The sequence below is a fragment of the Octopus sinensis genome, linkage group LG7, assembly GCF_006345805.1.
Source record: "Octopus sinensis linkage group LG7, ASM634580v1, whole genome shotgun sequence".
NCBI lineage: Eukaryota > Metazoa > Mollusca > Cephalopoda > Octopoda > Octopodidae > Octopus > Octopus sinensis.
The window spans coordinates 20,928,902-20,950,961 of record NC_043003.1 but is presented as its reverse complement, the minus strand read 5'-3'; the positions used below and the strand labels follow the sequence as shown (position 1 = coordinate 20,950,961).

The following is a 22,060-nucleotide window of genomic DNA, read 5'->3' as shown; positions in this document are numbered from 1 at the left end:
TTAGCATTCAGATTATACTGTTAAATGTAATGCTTGATTATTAACATTCTCTTGAATTAACCATGCATGATCTTGTAGTTTTGAGACTTCAATGATGTGATTGTTTACTTTTTGTAAGACATTGTAGGGTCGGAGTAAGAGACCAGATACAGCCTGTTTGAACATTAAATAAGTAGAATATTTTGGCTGGATATGACCAGTTTAAATGCTGAAGATTTAAGAAAATATTACTTACAATAAAATAAAGTAGGGAAGCTAAAATTTTGGCAAAATTTTCAGTAATTCTTAGAAAGAACAGCTCCTTACTTGGTGGCTCATGTTTTCTGAAAAACAGAAAGGAAAAAAAACCCAGAAATATACTAAACCTTTGGCTTATACAAATTACTTTGAAAGTAATTGCCTACTTATTCACATTGTTTTTAATTAATCATGCATTAGCCCATTCTGCAGAATGGTTGGTGTTAAGGAGAGCTTCCAGCCATAAAAACCATGCCAAAACAGATACAGAAGCATGGCGCAGGCTCCTGCCTGGCCAGATCCTGTCAAACCATCTAATCCATGCCAGCATTGAAGGAGGATGTTAAATGATGATGACAGTGCCCCACACATGTCACCAGCATGGGCGCCACGCATGTGTCACTGGCACCCCACACGTGTCACTGGCGCCCCGCACATGTCACCGGCACCCTGCACATGTCACTGGCACCCTGCACATGTCACCGGCACAGGTGCCCCGCACGTGTCACTGGCACGGGTGCCCTGCAGGTGTCACCCGCACGGGTGCCTTGCACGTGTCACCAGCATGGGTGCCCTGCATGTGCCACCAGCATGGTTGCCTTGCACATGCCACCAGCACGGGTGCCCTGCACATGTCACCAGCATGGGTGCTTTGCACATGTCACCAGCACGGGTGCCCTGCACATGTCACCAGCATGGGTGCCCTGCCCATGTCACCAGCACAGGTGCCTTGTATGTGTCACTAGCACTGGTCACATTTATGATTCCACTTGACATATCTTCTCAAGCACAGCAAATCCCCAAATGTGTCGCTCACTTGGCGTTGTCTCCATGAGATTTAACATCCGAAGATCGTGCTTCGCCACCTTGTCCATGTCTTCCTCTTCCACACATTTTTCTCTATTCTTTACTGCAGATCAAGAGGTTGAAGCATTGAGTTTTTCCACTCCTGGTAATCAAATTTTTTTATTATACTGCAAATTCTCTAATTGTGTTTACAACAGCTGCACTAATCCCCACTAGTTTCCTAGCATTCTGGAATTTTACTATATAAGATACTTACACCATATTGCTTAATCTGCGGCCATCCAACCACAATATGCGTGATGCTAAGCAGAGAGCATACAGGATTCTGGGAGGAGTAAATTCAACGACCTGTAAATCAAATGAAACAACAACATTTATCAGTGATGTATGCTTCGTTATAGGAGCAAATAGGATAGAACTTAGTCATCTATTTGTATGAAAATCAAAGTGAAACGTAGAAGATGATGGATATGGAAGATTGAAGGAAAGGACAGAGTGAAAGGACAGAGGATATCAGCCAAAGCAATATCCAATCCATTGAGTGGTAAATTAACTCAAGAGAAAAATTTATAAAAAATAGAGATATGGTAAAGTTCAGAATCTAAGTAAACTGGTAATAGTTTGTTAGCAATAATTAAGCCATATATAAGGGCAGCAAGCTGGCAGAATCGTTAGCATGCCAGGCAAAATGCTTGTTCTGAGTGCAGATGCCATTGGGGTCAACTTTGTCTTTCATCCTTTCAGGTTTGATAAAATAAGTACCAATTGAAAAATGGGGTTGGTGTAATTGATTTAACCCCTCTCCTAAAATTTCTGGCCTAGAGACAAAATTTGAAACCATTATTAACCCTTTTGTTACTGTATTTATTTTGATATGCTCTGTGTTTCATTCAATTAATTTTAAATATAACGAAGAATTTAGTAAAAGAACTTAGTTATCATTAAGCTAGTGTTAGGAACATAAATTGTGACAAAGGTTTGGTGGAAGATTTTAATTCAATACTTATGAAAACAAGACATTTGTACTGCAGAGCCAGAGGCGGTTTTAGTCAGGTTGGTAGCAAAAGGGTTAAATTGGTGGTGGGCATCAAGCTAGCAGGATCATTTGTATACTGAGCAAAGTGCTTAGCAGCATTTCGTCTATCTTTACATTTTGAGTTAAAATTCTGCTGAGGTTGACCTTGCCTTTCATCATTTAGGGGTTAAAGAAATAAGTACAAATGAGTACTGGGGGCAATCAGTTCAACCTGTTCCACCTCCAAAATTGCTGGCCTTGTGTCAAAACTTGAAAGTCATATTGAGTAGAATTGAACTGAAAAGCTCAGAAATTACCCTGACCTAGTTTTGAATTAAATGGAGGTTAAAGAATATGTCTATCATTCTATTTGTTATTGTTGCAATTTTTGTAAAGGCACTGACAGACGAGCTATAAGGATAGCCAAAGGTGTAGGCATGGCTGTGTGGTCGAGAAGTTTGCTTCTGAACCAGGTGAAAGGAGTTCAGTCCCACTGCAGGTATGATGCTAGCTAATGTTCTATACTATAACAGTGGGTTGACCAATATTTTGTGAGTGAAACTGGTCAACAGAAATTAAAGTTGCCTATTGTATATGTGTGTATGTGTGTGTTCTTGTTAGTGATTTTGCATTTTGCCTTGTCTTTATAAATTCAGATTGTGAAAAATGTAACACAGATAACTCAGTAGAAGTTAGGATTAAAGGCAAAATAGACCTTGGTGGAATTTGAACTTAGAATGTAAGGATGGATGAAATGCTGTTAAAAATTTTGTCCGGCATGCTAACATTTGACAAACTTAGTAAATACAAGGTCCTGGAAATTGAAATACAAAAGATGTGCCATCTTAAAGCAAAAACTGCTCCTCTAATTATGGGTGCCCTATGTATGATAAAAAAGGTATGTCAGAAAAAAGCTAGACAACATCCCAGGAGAACCATGTCTCAAGAAAATCCAAAAGATTGTGCTGACCAGTACTGCCCATATCCTTAGAAAAACCCTATCAATTTATATTGTATTATATGGAGGTATTTTTCTACTGCTTTAGCCATTCTCCCCACCCAAGCTTTCAGTTATATTTCAACATCGCTTAACCTTCACTTGCCCTAGGGTGCGGGGTGTGTCTCAGTAAGTGATTGCAACAAATATACAAATTAAAAGTAAGTAAGTAAGTAATAATAATAATAATGATAATAATCATGACAATGATAACATTCTTACCGTATGCCCCTTAGCTTCCAATGCTTTCTTTGCCATAAGAACTGCTCTGCGGCAGGCTGGGATAGAACTAACTGTATTATCAGTCACATAATATCCAATCCGCAGGTTTTTCTTTCCTTCAAATAACTGAAAAGAGAAATTAATTTACAATAATTTTTATCATCAATTTTTATTATTATTATTATTATTATTATTATTATTATCATTAAGGTGGCAAGCTGGCAGAATTATTAGCATGTTGGGTGAAATGCTTAGCGGTATTTTGTCTGCCACTATGTTCTGAGTTCAAATTCCGCCAAGGTCGACTTATCCTTTCTTAACGGGGTCAATGAAATAAGTACCAGCTATGCACTGGGGTCGATGTAATTGATTAGTCCCCTTCACCAAAAATTTTCAAGGCCTTGTGCCTAGAGTAAAAATAATAATTATTATCATTATTGAGAAAATACCCTTGATAATTCAGGCTAGTTGGTGGTTCTTGATTGGTCTTAGACGGGTGTTTCTCTTTTTGGGATATTCCACTCGAAGCCTTTTGCATACTTTTCTTTCTTATGCCTGTTTTCTCTAAGTTAATTCTACATAACCCCACCTCCACCATCACTATGATTTTTGTAATACATCTCTGTAAAAATTCCTCTCATCCATAACCCTTGCAGCAAATATTGTTATTTCTGTCTTCACAGAATAACACAAGGCCTTTTAGCCAATGATTCTACTAATCTGATGTGCTAAAACCTTTCGTTTCTATATTTCTGCTGAATTACACCCTCTTTATTTTAATTAATTTTGAAAGCAATTATATTTTTTAACCTCTCATTAACTGGCACAAACCTACCTACTTCAGTACAAGCTCTTGTTATTGATCAGTATCATCATCATCATCATCATCCTTCGACGTGGTTGAACAACCAATTTCAGTCACTTGGGATTCACAGTAAGGGTTGTACTATTCTTCCTTCTGATTGCTGAACACAAAAATGTGGTTCTCAAGACCTCCATTCAGGTGATTTTTTTCAGAGTTGGCATCTCACAATTGTACATCAATCAATCCCAAAGTTAACCATTTAAAGCTGAGTGGACTGGAGCAACATTATAAAATAAAGTGTTTGGTACAAGAACACAAAGCACAGCTAGCTTGAGAAATGAAACCATGACCTTACAATTGTGAATGCAACATGCTAGCCACTAAGTCACATGCCTTCACACATTATAGGATGGTCATTGGCTCTCACGAGTTCCTCTGTCCTTTGATGCTTTTCTCCTTTACGTCCAACATGATGTCCAGTTAATCACCCTCCCCACAAAGCAAGCTTAGAGGGTTACCAGTTTAGTTGCCAGTGACCTGATCATGTGACAGGTTGTACTGGACTATGTTACCAGCAGCGCTTGAGAATAACCTGAGTATTGATGATGATGTTGGAAATGATAGTGGTGAGAGAGGTACTAATGGTTACAGTGATGGCAATAATTGTGGTGATGAGGATGATAATGCTGGTAATGGCACAGAAAATGAGGGTAATTGTGGCGATAGTGGTCAAGGTAATGGTAGAGATGGTATTGGTGGTGACAAACGTTGATGAACAGACACTGCAGATATAATTCTGAAAAATGTATGAATATCAACAAAAACCGTTCCTTACATGATTCTGGAATTCTATAGGTGCTATCCGGGGATCCATTTCAAAAACGTTCTTAGAAAACAATGCTTTTGCTGCAATAATCAAACCATCAGCAGTCTGTGCCATCGGACCAATAGAAGGATGAACTGTAATTAGATAAATAATTAGTAATTAATAGTAGAATTCTTATGAATTAGTAGTGTGTGTGTGTGAGAGAGAGAGAGAGAGAGAGAGAGTGTGTGAGTGTGTGTGAGTGTGTGAATAAGAAGTTCATCAGGACTGTAACAATCTAAGGGCAGAGATTCCTCATTCACAATTAGGACCATAAAAATTTGCTGACTGTGCAATAAATTGTCCTGTTTAAGACTCAGATATATTCTTTTGCTTACAAATTAACAGACAGTAACAGTTTTCTATCTCCAGCTGGAAAAGAGATTGTATGTCTGCACCCATTGGAGTCTGAGATTATTTCTCTTAGCTCATGTTCATTTTATTGATGCGTGTCTTGCTAAGAGATCACACCTGAAATGAGGAGATCAGGGATAGAACTGGAGCGAAGGACGTCCTTGCAGAATACCACCATGCAGAGCTATGAAGGGCCAGTCATGTTACAAGGTTCACAGACAATCGGTTGAATTGTGTAGTTATCGAGTGGTACCTGTGCAAGTGGAAGAGACCACTTGGAAGACCTCCAGTCAGGTGGGAAGATGATTTAAGAAAAATGTTTGGAACAATGTGGAGGAGAATGGTAAGAGCACGAGGGGAATGGAGCGAATGCTGTGGCCAATGGAACCGTCTCAGCACCAATCAGCCTGGCCGATCCAGGTGATGCATGTACGAGTGTGTGTATTACATTACATATCTACATTGGCAATATATTTGTTGTTGCTTAAACCCAGGTTACCCCACCTATTACATGTTATTGAAACTAGCCATCTCTTGACTGAGTACGCCTCTGATAAGGCATTCCAACTATAACTATTTTGTCTCACTTCCAGACAGCTTATATTTATCCAATGTCCTTTTTTTTAAAACACTAAGGTAGGATTTAAGAGAGATTTGACTGCTATTTCTAGCAGGTTTATTACCATGTAGATTATCTTTCATGGGTCATGCTATATTGATGTGTATACATATAGACAAGAAGGTAAAGTAATATAATTCTTACTGAGATCTTGTTTCTCTGCAGCAATAGATAAACTTCCAGTTCTACAATTAAAATTGACAAAAAAAAAATTTTTTACAATAGAATGTCTTGTATAAATTTTTGTTTATTCCATGTCAGATCATGCCTTCCTCAACAGATAGGCCTCTTGATCAGGACAGATTTGTGCAGTTTTTTTGCATGAGGATTTTTTACTTTTTAAATTATTTACATGTCTGCATACAAAATTATTTACATGCTAGCATACAAAACAGTCAGGAATGAAACTGTTACTGTAGTGAATAGCTTAATTTGCATATCTGTGCTTCAATGGCTCACCATTAATTGAAAATGTATGTTTTATGTAGTACTGGAATGAACAAAAGTCCAGTATCTTTTATCCTTTTTTTAAGTCATTAGACTTCAGCCATGCTGGTGCACGACCTTCAAAAATTTTTTTGAATGCAGCAACTCCAGCACTTATGTTTTTAAAGTTTGGTACTTATTCTATTGGTCTCTTGTCAAACTGCTAAGTCACAGGGAAAGACAAACCAACACCTGTTGTCAATGGGTGGTGGTGGGGGCAAACACACACAAAGGCACACACATAACACACAACGGGTTTCAGTTTCCATCTATCAAATTCACTCAGAAGACTTTTCGTTGGCTGAAGACATTTGCCCAAAGGTCAATGGAGTGGGACTGAACCTGAAACCATGTGGCTGGGAAGCAAACTTTCTAACACAGAGCTAATGCCTGCACCAATATGAAATAATTTCAGTAAGGGGAGATATGATATCAGTTAAATATAAAGAGATCTATAGAATCAAGAGGGTTGTGGAAAACATTTTACAGACTTACCCCACACGAGTAATAGTTGTTTTTAATCCATAAATGCCACAAAAGTGAGCTGGACAGCGAATGCTACCACCAATATCCGATCCTATACCCAAAATTGATCCACCATAACCTATGAGAGCTGCTTCTCCTCCACTGGACCCAGCAGGACAACGATCAGCTTTATGCGGGTTTCTAGTTTGACCATAAATGTTATTATCGCATGAGATACTGCAAAGAAAAATATGCATACACAAAAGTTTAAAACAACTGATAAAAACAAATACAAGCAATTATCCATGAATTCATTCTACTGTAGTGACACACACACACACACACACAGAGTATCTTACAGAAGTATGTACATCCCTAAAAAATTTTAGTAAAATTGCCATTACTCTGATAATTTCAGAGGAAATCAAATGAAATTTATACTAAATAAAATATATCATACATGCAAAGATTATAGAAATTTGGAACACAAGACAATAAACATTTTCAAAGATATGAACAAAATATAAATTTTCAAATGCTACAAAAATATGTACACCCTAAAGGAAATTTGCTATATTCAATATTTTATCTACTTTTCTTTACTAAATTCAGATATTGCTGGTAATTTCAATTCTAATAAATTATTTCTCCTGGCATTTTTGCATTGGTCATTGTTATTGCATCTGCAGGAATTCTGATTTGTGTACCATGGTGAAAATCTTCTTCATTGTGATTAAAATGGCACCAAAAGGAAAAGAATTGTCTAAAGATTTAAAGAAAATTATTGTTCATTTGCACAAGAATGGTTTAGGATGTAAGTTAATTAGCAACTACTGGATGGCTAAGCAATAAACATCACCCATATTGTCTATTTTAACTGCATGAGATATTTGCTATATCCAACGTTACATGATGGATGACAGGCATTGTACTGTTTCATCTTTGGTCCAAGAAATGTCTTCTGTTAGTGGAAAGAGTGTATCCATCCAAACAGTTTGCCAAAGTTTGAACCAGTGTGGTCCTTATTGATGCATTCCTTGTGGGAAGCCTCTTCTCACTACTAGGCATAAATCAAGTAGTCTTTCTTTTCTTGAAAGCTATGTGAATAAAAGGGAAGGAGTTTGGGAATAAAATTCTTTATTCTGATGAGACTAAAATTAACTTGTTTGGACCAAATGGTATTAAATGAAAATGGCGATGATCAGGTAAAGATAATAGAGACAAATGCACTGTGCCTACTATGAAACACGGTGTCAAAAGTGTTATGCTTTGGGGATGCACGAGTGCAGCTGGTGTGGGAGGACTCACATTTATTGAGAGAACAATGGATTCAAGGCATTATTGGGACATATTGCAGAAAACAATGTTGAAAAGCATCAAGGAACTAGGAAGGCATTCCATGTTCCAACATGATAATGACCCTAAACACTTCAAAGATGATGACTAAGTTTTTACCAGATAAAAAGGTATTGCTAAAGTACCAGTCAAGTACTCGGTTGAACCCCTCTCCCCAAATTTGCTAGTCCTGTGCCAAAATTTGAAACCGTAATTATAATTATTAGTCACTTTTTTGAAGTTTACATTATTTACGTTTTGAGATTTCTCAGAAAAGCTCTTGCATTTTGAGATGCAAATTCACATTTGGTTATTTATTTTTTTTGTATTGTGCTATATTTGAAATAAAATTTTGTATTTCTAGTTTGATGCCGGCTGCTTTGGAATTGTCCTTATCCAAGGCCAGAATTGATTTCTTGGAAACTCTAAGCTACTCGTGTACAAACCATGCATTTCTCAAAATCCCAACAACTGATAAAAACAAACAGAAGCAATTAAAATATTTGTCCTGGCTGAATCAGTAGAGCACCAGAAAAAAAAATGCCTTGAGGCAGTTTATGTTCTGAGTTCAAATTTTGCCAAGGCCAAGTTTGATATTCATCTTTCCAGGCATGATAAAATAAATACTAGTCAAGCACAAGGATGGGTTTAATCAAGAAAGCCTACAAATTTCTGGCTAAGTTGTAGCAGGTTAAGCAATTGTATAAACGCTTTCTCTTTAGCTTGAGAGAAAAGAGATTATTATTAGTGCTATTTTATACAAGATGCGATATGTAAGTAGAAGGTTGAAGACTAGAAAGAAGACTATAATATGGCTCCAAGGAATTAAGGAAGGCTCACCTCATCAAAGTCTGTGGAACATTTGTTGTGACAAATGGAACAGCACCAAGTTCTTTCAGACACTGAAATAGAAATTAAAAATGTTCAACATCAATTTAATTGCACCAGACAATAGTAATGAATTCAGGAAAAATAATAGCACTGAGACCCCCTTCGGTCATGACTGACCATGGGATTGCACCTAGAAAGTTACCCTCCTAGGCACAAGTCTGGGCAAGGTTGTTTATGGATGACCAGCAGTCACCCATGCATACCAGCATCCCCTCTCCACGCCACCAGTGTTATCTAAGGGAAAGGCAAAGGGGCCGATACAGCTTGGCACCTGTGACGTCGCAACTCATTTATACAACTGAGTGAACTGGAGCAACGTGAAATAAAGAGTCTTGCTCAAGAACACAACACGCAGCCGGGTCCAGGATTTGAACTCATAACCTCACGATTGTAAGCTCGATGCTCCTACCACTGAGCCATGCACCTTCACATAGCACTAATAATAATAATAGAACTAATAATAAGCACAATAATAGCACTAATAATAAGCACTAATAATAATCAGTGCCCCCTCTCCATGCCACTGATGCTATCCAAGGGAAAGGCAAAGACCAATACACTTTGAAGAAACTAAAAGATGGAAAGGATAGAAATAATGAGGAAGAAAGAAAGAAAAAATAAATTAGAACGCTAACAATAAAATGAGGATACATTGCACCAGGCACCACCAAGCAGTTCACTGTATATTTGTCTGGCTATCAGCTGAGAGACTGATAATACACCAATATATACCTAGCCCACTGAGACATCAACTTACAATGTGTGTGTGTGTAGTGGGGGACAGTATGTGATCAAATGAGAAAGATTGAGAGAGAGAGTAACTGTAATCTCTCTATATATAAAGCTGAAGTTGTCTGTGTGTGGCAGGTTTGGTAGCCTTCAACTAACACTATCTCCTCCAAGACCCTGCTGTGCAAGTTGACCAAAATTGAGAGTATGATAGAAGAAGGCTTGCTCTTCACTCCATAGAAGAAAAAATTCAAATCAGACCATGTTAAGACCAAAAATTATTTACATCAAAAAGGTGCTTTTTTTCTATGAAAATCCCTGTTTTTTTGTGATTTTTTTACTGCTGTGTCGCCATTTTTCGGTGTATTTCAACCAGAAAAATGTTCACTTAAAGAGAATAACAAGCTACATAATGCAAAATTTTTACTTTCCAAAATTTCCAATTCTAAAGGGTTGAAACAAACCCGAGCAACACCGGGCGATACTGCTAGTAATACAATAGAAATAAGTACAGATTACTTGCACTGGCCAGCTGATAAAATTATTTAGGTGTTTTCTTTCCATCTCCAGGTTATTTTATTGTGTGACATGGAAGAAATATAAATAGGATGGAGATCAAAGGAAAGGAAAGAACAGGAGAAGGTTAAAGAAAAAGGAAAATGAAGGGAAAATAATGAGAAACTGAAAAATACGAAAAACTAAAAAGTTACAGAAGTAAAAACACACACATACACACAACTTACTTCTGAAAAATCTAGCTGCAGAAAAATTAATTCATCATCATCATCGTCGTTTAGCATCCACTTTCCATGCTGGCATGGGTTGGACAGGTTCACACAGTACACTCATAGCATCAGCCCTTAATACACCCTTTAACTAGTCCAATTTTATTTTTCAAAATGGCACAGTTTGTAGATTTGACCAATCAATATTTTGCACTAAAAATTTCTGGTTGAAATACACCAAAAAATGGTGACACAGCAGTCAAAAAATCGTAAAAAAATAGGGATTTTCATAGAAAAAAAGCACTATTTTGATGTAAATAATTTTTGGTGTTAACATGGTCCGTTTAAGTTGTTGCTACATTAGATCTTAGAAATAATCTATTTTTATTTCTAATGATCTTTATTTTTAATGTAGTAAATATTTTAATAATAAAAATAAATCAATGCAACACTGAATTTCATAAAAGAAAGAAAATTTGAATTTTAATCTTTAAACAATTCCCCTGTTTGTATCTCAAATGAAATAATAAATCTCACTTATGCTGTAAATTGTTTACTGACATCATCATCGTTTAACATCTGTTTTCCATGCTGGCATGGGTTGGGTGATTCGATTAGGGTCTAGAAAGCCAGGAGGCTGCAGCCAACCCCAGTCTGTTCTGGCAATGTTTCTACAGCTAGATGCCATTCCTATTGCCAACCACTCCAAGAGTGCAGTGGGTGCTTTTTACGTGCCACTGGCACAGGGGCCAGGCATTGACCATGATCGGATTGTGCTTTTTACGTGCCACCGGCATGGGAGCCAGTCAAGACAGTGCTGATTTTATCAATAGGAAAATGTTTGTCGTGATTTTCCTCACCACAGACATTCATTACCAAAGTCCACAGTTTGTATTTCTAAGCAGCAACACAAAATAATCCCCTAGTTAATAGGCTATTTACAAATTATGGATTATGTCCCTTGAGTAAGATACTTGGGCGATCATTTGTTACTAGTAACATAACTGTCACTTATAAACCACGTGGGTTTATTTACATTTCTGAAGAAGATCGTCGGTTTCTGTTAAAAAGTTTTTATTTTTTTACAATATGGGTTTGGGGGAAACAAATACACACACGCACACACGCACAAACAAACGGAACGCCAGCTTCAAAAGAACTTCACGCTCAATTTGTCTGGCTTTTACGCCGACTTGAAAGGATACCCTAACCACCCCCACCCACATTACGCTGACTTGAAAAGATACCATTCCCCCCACCCCACAATGTAAAAAAATAAAAAATTTACGGAAAGTGACGATGATCTTCTTCAAATGTAAACAAATACACGTGATCCAGTTGAAGTAAATGGGACTTATATCGAAAGAATGCCGACACTTGGTTATCTCTTATGATGATATTTCTAAACGAATACTTGGTTTCTATTAATTTTGAAAATACTCAAGACATTGAAAGGATTTGATAAAATAAATAAATCTGTTATTAAATTAGTATTTAGAACATAACGTTATTACATGACAGAAATTTTAATTTAAATGCAATTATTTTAAAACATTTCTAGTGCCATGTATTATAGGATTAAAGTCAGTCTTGGGAAGAAAGACATCAATTAGGTTAAGCCCTCACTATTCACTACCATAACTGCATTGTGGTCCTGAGATTGCTTAAATTGGCTGAAGAACTTTTTAAGTATAAAAATAAAACATACCTTAACAAGATTTGAATCATGAGCAGAAGGTGGGTTCAACAGCTTTGAACCTAAACCATTGGTTGAGTAAAGTCCCTAATTGGATGCAAAAATAAATAAATAAATGAAAAATGAGATCAGTTACTATAAGAAGATCAAGCAACAAACATTCAAGTTAATTTTACTAGTCAACAGAGCTGCTACATGGTCAACTGATCTGTTATTAACAGCAACCAAACCTCTCTCAAACCTTACTGTTATAGCAATATAGTTCCTAATATACTAACTGACAGGATGGTCGTAAGTGAAATGTCTTTGCTCATAAGTCTATTTGATCAAACAGCCTTACTCAAGCCTTTTTACTTTCTTAGTCAGTCTGTTGCTTATTTGACCTTTAGTGGAAAATTTAATTTCTTCTTGTCTTGAGACAGCATTCACCCGGGGTGGGTTGAACTGGCTTCAATCATCCTCAATGCTGCATCTCTCACAAATGCTGACCAGACCAGACGATTTGAGGCTAACGACTGCATGATCTCTAACCACTCCTTTATAAATTTATAAAACTGTAAACCTAGAATTTCCTAGTTGCAAAAACCAGGTTTCTAGCTGTAGAGGCATTACATGGTTACTTATATTATAGAAGAGAGGATAGGAGTAATTGGGGTGAAACTGGGAAGAGAGTTAATGACTGCCACAGTTACAGAGAAAAGTTTAAGGTAAAATGAGAAAATACATGAACTGCAGTTCAAATGAGAAACCAACCTTGTAGACTATATTTTCTTTCAGACTAATTGGGATTCCATGGAGAGGTTTTATCACCGATGGCAGAGAATCACACTTCAGTGCTAATTCCTGGGAAAAGAACCAAAATTGTTAATATTTATTTTGCATTCAAGCTATAATTATCTGATAGCTCAAGGAAATACTTATATCACCATTGCCATATAAGTTAAAATCTAGAACTGAGAAAATTGTAGGTCTGTGTCAGTAAAAAATAATTCATGAAGTTTTTTTTTTTCCTCTCATTTTCTCTTCCTGTTTTAGATTTAACCTACCACCTTCTTCTAATCAAACACATCTCTCCTCTCTCCATCTATCCACAAATCCTACCAATACATTCTCAAATTTTCATTCACACCACAAAACCCTTTTGAACAAGCAACACTGATTCCATGGCTCCATACCTTGAAATGATTAAATATGAACTACTATTAGAACTTACCATGTACAGGAAACTTTTTTTACCACTTCTATACACCATTTTCCTCAAATAATGGAAATGCAACTACAATATCTTTATATATCTTATTTCTACTTTCATTCCCTTATATTCCCTATCTTTGTCACAATAATTCAAGCTCAAATATTTTCTCACACCGTCTCTGATGAAGGGATACCCATAATATCCCAGAAACTGCTGTAAGACTATTTCAATATAAATGTTCTGAAAACTTCTCACAGCCTTGGATTTGTTATCTCATTCTGTCTAATATATATATATATATATATATATAAATATAAAAACAATATTAATAATAAGGATTATTACAAAGTTGCACAGCATTACCTTTAATCCCTTACTATTAACAAATATATATACATATATATATATATATGTGTGTGTGTCTGTGTTTACATACTCATAACTTAGCAATTCGGCAAAAATAACTGATAGAATAAGTACTAGGCTTACAACGAATAAGTCTTGGGGTTGATTTGTTCGACTGAAACCCCTTTAGGTGGTGCTCCAGTATGGTTGCAGTCAAATGACTGAAACAAGTAAAAGAGTGAAAGAATACAGAGAGAGAGGTGTACATGTACACAGAAAGAAAAACAGTAAATATATACTTGGCAGGGAATATATCTGTGGCATACACAAAATACACTTGAAGCAACTGTGGACACAAAATACTATGTATAACATATAGAAGACTTAAAAGAACAACGAACAATATTATTTACATTCAACGGATATTTGTCCTCATCTTGTTTGTTGTTAACACAATGTTTCGGCTGATATACCCTCCAGCCTTCTTCAGGTGTCTTGGGGGAAATTTCAAACCTGGATTCTCATTCCTAAGGTATTTTTTGATGTTATTATTATTATTATTGTTATTGTTCAGGTCACTGCTTGGAATTAAACTTGGAATCTTGGGTTTAGTAGCCTGCCCTCTTAACCCCTACGCCATATGCCCGTGAGCATATAGTAGTAATAATAATAATGATGATGATAATAATAATAAAAATAATAATAATAATAATAATAATAATAATAACATTGAAAAATACCTTAGGAATGAGAACCCAGGTTTGAAATTTCCCCAAGACACCTGAAGAAGGCTTGGAGGGTATATCAGCCAAAATGTTGTGTTAACAACGAACAAGATGAGGACAAATATCTGTCGAATGTAAATAATGTACATAATTCCTCATCTCTTAAATATAGAACTGAACGAACAATATATATAAAAATACATAAAAATGTACATTGATGTCTGCAAGTTACTTACCTCAGCTTCGGGAATTACTGCAATTAAACAATTGATTTCCTCTTGTGCTTCAAGTGCCTGTTGTAGAAAACCAGAGGTTAATCACTAAATATTGATTTATAATATTAGCAAAAAGACAGTAATTTTGAGCAAATAAGTACAGTTATTTATTTCAGTTTTTCAGTGTAATACTGGTACATAATTTTGTTTTTGTCCTAAGCCAGGATGAGCATAAAAGAAAGTCAACTACAGTGGGAAATGAATTCAGAATGTAAAGGTGTATAACAAAATACTGCACAGCAATTTGTATGCAACTTTAATGATTAAGACCAGAATCTATTAAGGTCAACAATTATGGCGGCGATGGGTGGCTATCTTCCAGCAATGAAAACATTAGAATTATATATAAGGTTCGACTGGGTTCTGGGAAGCCAGGAGGCTGTGCCAGGCTCCAGTCTGATCTGGCAGTGTTTCTACAGCTGGATGCCCTTCCTAACGCCAACCACTCCATGAGTGTAGTGGGTGCTTTTTACGTGCCACCGACAAAGGGGCCAGAGGAGGGTGGCAAATGGCCACGATCGGTTGGTGCTTTTTATGTGGCACCAGCACGGGTATCTTAACTATAATTTCTATTTGATTTTTATTTTAATGTTGATGTTAATGTACTTGACTCAATAGGTCTCCTCAAGCACAGCAGGTTACCCTACAATCCAAGGTTATATATATATATATCTATATATATCTATATATATATATATATATATATATATAGGATGGGAGTAACTGAGATGGAGCTGGAAATAAAAATAAAACAGTGGTAATGTGGAGCATCAAGGTACAAAGTGAGTAGAAATGAGTGAGCCAGAAGAACAGAGTGTGGATGGGTAGAGATAGCAAGAGTTTATGATGAGAGTGAGAGATCGTTAGTAATGGGGAATGGGTGAATGAAGAATAAGTATTGAGAGATGATAAATCCATTGGATAGCAGGTAAGGAACAGAAGGTAAGGACTGTAGAGATTAGGTAGGATTCAGGAGTGGATATAATGAATGGAGGATAAGGGATGAGGGGTGATTTAATACATATGAGTTGGGGGAAGATAGGAGAGAGTAAGGGATGACTGGCAGTACAGAAAAGGGTGAAGAACAACAGAATAGTAATAATGATACTGCAGACAGGGGAAGGCTGAGAGAAAGAGAGATGACATGTGTAAATTGGTAGGATGCAAAAGTGTGAGTTGAGAGGCCAAAACTGAGCAACCAAACCTCTCTTCAACTAAATACCAGCCATGACAATCCCATCTAGAAAGCGTAGCCCGGACATGCATGGAGAGAGTGAGCAAGGCATTGTTTTGAAGAGCTGCAATCTCTTTTAAGATGTGTTAGTTTCCAATAGCTTTGGCTGAGGAGATACAATGATGTCAAAACACCAGGTGTCTAAATGTCTCCTTATGCTAATAATTGACTGTGTTACAATCACACATTTGTCTGAAAGAAGAACTTGTTCTCCAATGATGAAATACAACAATGATTAGTATATTCACCATTGCAATCTGCCAGAATGATGAACGATTCCAGTTGTTCAATTAAATGAAAAATTTTTACCATTAAGACCTGCAGAGACCTCAATAAGTGGACATCCAATGAAGCAATATCTGGTGAATATGGAGGGTGAGGTAACACATCCCAGCCGAGCTGCAGCAATTTTTGTCTGGTTCCCAAAGCATCAAGTGCCGAAAATGAACTTTCTTATCTTCCATTTTAAAGGGTTACAGAATTAACACAGGTTATAGGAACATAAATCTTCTTCAATAAAAAGTTAGCTTAAACTGTACTCTAAATGGAGGTGTAGTCAAATCCTATTTTATGAACTCAACCATGTTCTAAAATAAGTCGAAAGGTAAGCTACTATAAATCGGCACAAACTTTCTGAACAACCCAATACTTGCTCACTGAATCATAGTGTAAGTAACAAGATCTTTCATGAGGCTACAATGGAAGCCAGTTGTGTTAGGTGCCATGCAGTAGGATCATCTAAGTATCCAAGTGGTTGGCATTAGGAAGGGCATCCTGTTGGAAAAACCATGCTGAGGATGACACTGGGGCTCAATGCAACCCTGCAGCTGGTTGGTTCCTGCCAAACCATCCTACACATGCCAGAATGGAAAGCAGACATTAAATGATAATGATAATAATGATGAATTATCAGTAATCATTGCACATCACCTACCTTTTAGAAGAATGGAGGTTCTTCTTAGAAGGATTCAAAATTTCAGTAGCGCATCTTTCAAACTTGTTTTACAATGAAACATAAAAAATACAATCAAAGAATGGTTTTAAAAACCCCAGAAAAATCGATATAAAATAAAAAAAAGCAACCTTGTACTGATAAGCTTGAAGAACATCAATTGCTTTTAATGAACGATCTTTGAGTTTCTTCTGGAGTTCAGCAATGTCTAATGATAGAATTCTGGTTCTCATTTCTTCGGTTAGCTGAAAGACATGAAAAAAAAAACCCAAAAAGGTCTTGTATGAAAATTAAAAGGAAGAAAACCCCACCAAAAATAACAGCATTTCAACATTTTAAATATTGTTTTCTGTTTTGGGATTGCAACTATGTTTAGGCCTTCCTGCCAGTGCAAGAGTTTCTTATCTGCAGTCTTAATGATTCACCATTTCATATTTAGAATAAATTTTTAGTTCCCTTGTGGAGTAACAAAAAATTGAAAGAAGACAAAGAAGTTTAGGAAAATAAGAGAAGGATGATGGAGAGCAAGAGAGAGAGAAAGAGTGAAAGCGAAAAAGAAAAAAAAAGAAGGGGTGATAAGAGAAAGAAAAAGGATTTTGTGAGAAAGGGAAAGTGAAACAGACATACACACACACAGAGGCAGAAGACAAAGAGGGAGAGAGAGAGAGATCAGGATGTTTTGTTACTACTATCATAGACCCTGTCATTGCTCAATAACTCAGTTCACATGAGTGTAACTAGGAGCTATAAATAGACTGAAAAGCTAAGAATTTTGCTTCACAGTAATCAGGTTCTGATCTTATTGTGTCGAATCTTGTTTCAAAACACGGGGAGAGAGAGAGAGAGAGATAGAGAGAGAGAGAGAGAGAGAGAGAGAGAGATAGAAACCTGTATTTCAAGTACTTACAGATTTCTGTAACCTCTCTTTCAATGCTTTTAGTTGTTCTGCACGTTTATTGCGGGCATCCTTTATGGCTGCCTTAACTTTTAGGTGCATGTGTACTCTTTTGATAAAGCTTACCAGAAAAGCACCACCTGAGACCAACAGGATTGCATATAAACCTGGTTCTATGTAAGGATATACCTCTGCAGGTATATAAAGCTGACAGTATTTACGAAGTACGTTTTCCATGTTTCACTGAAAATAAACAGACATAAAATAATACAAACATAAGTGGAGGAGGTGGGAAAAGAAGATAACTTGGGGATATATTTCATACTGACAAACTTGAGAAGACAAATTTTAAAATAGATAAATAAGAGCACTCAGAGAGCACAAACCTCCACCAAGGCAACATCAACGTCCTCTCAGCCAGTAACCCGAGATGATTTTTAAAATGAGAATATCTGAAATAAACTTGACTGCTCTCACAAATGAGAATACTAAAAATGAACTCGACCGCTCTCACAAATGAGAATACTAAAAATGAACTCGACCGCTCTCACAAATGAGAATACTAAAAATGAACTCGACCGCTCTCACAAATGAGAATACTAAAAATGAACTCGACCGCTCTCACAAATGAGAATACTAAAAATGAACTCGACCGTTCTCACAAATGAGAATACTAAAAATGAACTCGACCGCTCTCACAAATGAGAATACTAAAAATGAACTCGACCGCTCTCACAAATGAGAATACTAAAAATGAACTCGACCGTTCTCACAAATGAGAATACTAAAAATGAACTCGATCTCTCTCACAAATGAGAATGCTAAAAATGAACTCGATCTCTCTCACAAATGAGAATACTAAAAATGAACTCGACCGCTCTCACAAATGAGAATACTAAAAATGAACACGACCGTTCTCACAAATGAGAATACTAAAAATGAACTCGACCGCTCTCACAAATGAGAATACTAAAAATGAACTCGACCGCTCTCACAAATGAGAATACTAAAAATGAACTCGACCGCTCTCACAAATGAGAATACTAAAAATGAACCCGACCGCTCTCACAAACGAGAATACTAAAAATGAACCCGACCGCTCTCAAAAATTAAGTAAAAATCCAGGAAAAATAATTCAGAATCCTTGTCCGGTACCGAATCGATCCCAAAAATCTAATCACTTTGTGCCAGTCACGAGGCCAAACATCCCTGAAAATTTCATTTGAATCCATCTGGCAGTTCTTGAGATATCTTGTCTATGGACAAACAAACAAATGTGACTAAAACAATAACTCTGCCTTCGCCAAGGCAGAGGTGATAATTAAATGGAATTAAATAGATACATAACTATCACTGTAAGTTACAACTATGAGGGCTCCAATTGATCCTCAGCAGATGTCCAAAAGCCTTGATAAGTGGCACTACCATTAGTACCATGTCTAGATTGTTGAAGGCCTCTGCTCAATGAAGAAGACCGTCGTTTTCACCAAGGCTTGAATGAAACTGATATCAACTGCTACAGCTACCTCATGTGGCCTGCCAACAAAGGTACAAGACTGGAAGCTGAAAGTTGACAAGGGGAAGAAACTAAATTTCCCAAAAAATTGTTGCTTCATAATTGCAAAAGCAGGATATGGTGCTAATCTTGGAAATGTTCAAGCAGGTGATTTTTATTCTCTGGGAGGACCATATTTAAGAAGGAAAGAAAAGGGAGGAATACATGCATTGCTAATGAGGAACAAGGTGTGATCTAATTGAGAATTTGCAGATCAATTCCTCTGTTAAGTGTATAACATACTGGGCATCATAGAAACCAGTTGGCTGAAGGTCAACATTCGGCTACCAAAGCAGCAGATGTCATTTCAAAAATTGCAGTGAATCAGATGGAAATTGTAGAGGGAGTAGCATTACTGGGGATACTGCTACGGGGACATAAGTTGGGGTTTCAACAACCCTGGGTGGGTTGCCTGAGTGAGGATGTCTGATTGTTGAAAGACTCAAAACACCCAATAACCCCAAGTAACACTGCTAACTTGTCCGGATAGCAGTGCAGTTAGAAGTCTGTTTCCTAACCACATGGTCTTAAGTTTAGTTTCATCTTCTACTGTAGATCTGGATTAACAAAAGCCTTGTTAATGGATTTGGTAGATGAAAGAAGCAAGCCATATGTGTGTGTTTTACTGTCTCCTAGCCTTGATTTTGTATGAAGTTTGTAAGCAAGTATCACTGTCACGCAAGCAGTCTCCTTTGTTTCCAATCTTCTATGAAAACAAAAGAGAGGGTTGGGGACCATGGAAAAATCCACCATAATAAATTCCATCTGACCCATGCAAGCACTGAAAAGTAGACATTAAAACGGAGATGATGATGGTATATAAATATATACGTTTTTCTTTTCATTTCTGATAGCATTACTGTTGTGAAGTACTTCTGTTCAACCAGTTCCAATTACTCTACAGTAATTAAGTAGTGCAAACTCAACTTTAGAATACAGAATGAGATTGCACCAAAAGTATTACAAAGAAATATGAACTGAAATAAAATCTATTTATGCATGACAATAAGATCAATTTACACAGAGTAAACAGACATCTGTCACTGTATATTTTACCTGTGTTACTTTGGTCTGTGACCTACAATTTAGTTTAGCTTACTTTTTAGTTTACTTTTCAATTTTTTAAAACCCTTACGCTGTTCATGCATTTCTAGAAGCTGTTCGCACAATTCATCATTAAAATTATTCAAATTTGTATTTCATCTTTATTACCAAATTGCTATGCAAATTTTAATTAATTCTTTCGCATATACTTAGCATTACTCTTTTACTTGTTTCAGTCATTTGACTGTGGCCATGCAGGAGCACCGCCTTTAGTCGAGCAAATCGACCCCAGGACTTATTCTTTGTAAGCCTAGTACTTATTCTATCGGTCTCTTTTGCTGAACCGCTAACTTACGGGGATGTAAACACACCAGCATCGGTTGTCAAGCGATGTTGGATGGACAAACACAGACACACAAGCATATACACACACACATATATATGTATATATATATACACATATACGATGGGCTTCTTTCAGTTTCTGTCTACCAAATCCACTCACAAGGCTTTGGTCTGCCCGAGGCTATAGTAGAAGACATGCCCAAGGTGCCACACAGTGGGACTCAACACGGAACCTGTGGCTGGTAAGCAAGCTACTTACCACACAGCCACTCCTATGCCTATGTAAATATATTATAAATATATTTTTTTAAAGCTCTTACTATTTTAATAATAATAATAAAACCAGGTTTCATTTGTAAATAATAAGAAATCAAGAATAAATAAAATAATTAAAATAAGCACGTAGATCACACAAGTTTGGCAGCTGCAAGTTTTGCAACATAAAATTAGCAAAATTTCACCATTTCACACCCTGCCCTGCTTTTTTTTTTCCAAGTTTCTTTCATTTCTCTACCACAACAACAACATGGTGCAACATTTTCGCCATCATCTAAAAGGTCATTTCTTTGTAAAAATACAACTGCCTTCATTTTGTTGCAGATCACATATTAAAAATTTTTAGTAAACATTTTAAGTGTTTTTAGAAATTAAAGTTAACTAAACAGCATCCTAAAGTAATTGCCCTTTGTGCAGACCTAACACACTACTACAATGCCTAACAGGGTCAAATCATTAAAATCTACCTTGTGCAGTTTTTAAATGCATCAAATGACATTATTTTCGTCATCATCATTGTTTAACATCCGTTTTCCCTGCTAGCATGGGTTGAACGGTTTGACCGGGGTCTGGGAAGCCAGGAGACTGCACCAGGCTTCAGTCTGATCTGGCAGTGTTTCTACAGCTTGATGCCCTTCCTAATGCCAACTATTCCATGAGAGTAGTGGGTGCTTTTTACATGCCACTGGCATAGGGGATAGAGGAGGCTGGCAACAGCCACGATTGGTTGGTGCTTTTTATGTTCCACTGGCACAGAAGCCAGCCAAGGTGGTGCTGGCATGTTTTTAGAAATGAACCTTTCAAAAATATGGTGTCTATACTTTTCAGATGTCTGTGTATATTGATGTTTAACTTAGTCAATATGAGATTTATTACATACTAGCTTAAAAAGCTGCATTCCATGTGGACTTTTAAGCTCGCTCCTGGGCAGGAGGGATAATTGGGCCTGTGTCCCAAAACTAAAAAGATCA

The 22,060-nt window shown here is 36.8% G+C and overlaps 1 protein-coding gene and 1 pseudogene across 3 annotated transcripts in view; one reads left to right on the top strand and one right to left on the bottom strand.

Moving 5' to 3' along the window:
* LOC115214225 (fatty-acid amide hydrolase 1-like) overlaps window positions 1–22,060 on the top strand; it is a 260,401-nt gene that overhangs the window by 148,971 nt on the left and 89,370 nt on the right. The window lies entirely within an intron of this gene.
* The window catches only part of LOC115213989, a 94,025-nt pseudogene that overhangs the window by 69,068 nt on the left and 2,897 nt on the right, over window positions 1–22,060 (bottom strand).